We start from the raw sequence: 391 nt of genomic DNA, 5'->3' as shown, positions 1-391 counted from the left end.
CCGGTCCGTCTCATGGCTCTCAGGAGTACGCCCAGAAGCGCAAAGAAGAAAACCAAATGGAAGCGGGAGAATGGCGGTAATGCGCCCCACGAATGCTGACTGCCCATCTTGCGCTTGCAAAAGCAAAAGAACAGGCTCTGCGTGTCTGTGAGTGTGTGCCACTGTCTCTGCCCGTCGTTCTATCAGCGATTCCTATTTCGCTGCTCGAGTATTTCTTCTCTGAAGCAGTCCGGAGCCTCGCCGACTGCTGAATGATTGCTGTAGACCTTCCTCTCCCTTTCCACATCACCCAAGAGGGCTCGCGTGTGCTTTTCTTTGCGCTTCTTCGCCGCACCGCTGGAGACGGCCTTTTCCCAGATTCACCGCCAATGTTTCTCGTCTCTCTTGTACG

Source organism: Leishmania braziliensis, chromosome 29, assembly GCF_000002845.2.
Source record: "Leishmania braziliensis MHOM/BR/75/M2904 complete genome, chromosome 29".
Lineage (NCBI taxonomy): Eukaryota > Euglenozoa > Kinetoplastea > Trypanosomatida > Trypanosomatidae > Leishmania > Leishmania braziliensis.
The sequence above is the reverse complement of the archived record's forward strand: the minus strand, read 5'-3'. Positions refer to the sequence as shown.